The following is a 456-nucleotide window of genomic DNA, read 5'->3' as shown; positions in this document are numbered from 1 at the left end:
TATAATCTTTAGTGTTGTTTTAAAACTTCTGACCACATTCTACATTTGTATTAGTGTATTCTAAACTCTTTCATGGTATGTGGGAATCATTATACTTTTTTATCAATTAATTTAGTAAAACTTCATAATGCTTCTTAAATCGAGGAATAACCACTATAAAATCGCTATTTTCTTGAAAAACAGAGACAACAAAGACTCCAAACCTCTTTCATCATCATCATATGTTAGTGCAGGATGCAACTATGCATTAAAACAATATTGTCATATTTTTTGAAATTTTCTCAAAATCTATGTGTTAACCCCCCCCACAAAATATTGAATTTTGGTAAATTCTTTATATACCGAATCTTATAATCTTTAGTGTTGTTTTAAAACTTCTGACCACATTCTAAATTTGTATTAGTGTATGCTAAACTCTCTTTCATGGTATATGGGAATCATTATAATTTTTTATCA

The sequence above is a fragment of the Brassica oleracea genome, chromosome C6 (assembly GCF_000695525.1).
Source record: "Brassica oleracea var. oleracea cultivar TO1000 chromosome C6, BOL, whole genome shotgun sequence".
Lineage (NCBI taxonomy): Eukaryota > Viridiplantae > Streptophyta > Magnoliopsida > Brassicales > Brassicaceae > Brassica > Brassica oleracea.
This window is presented reverse-complemented; position numbering follows the sequence as displayed.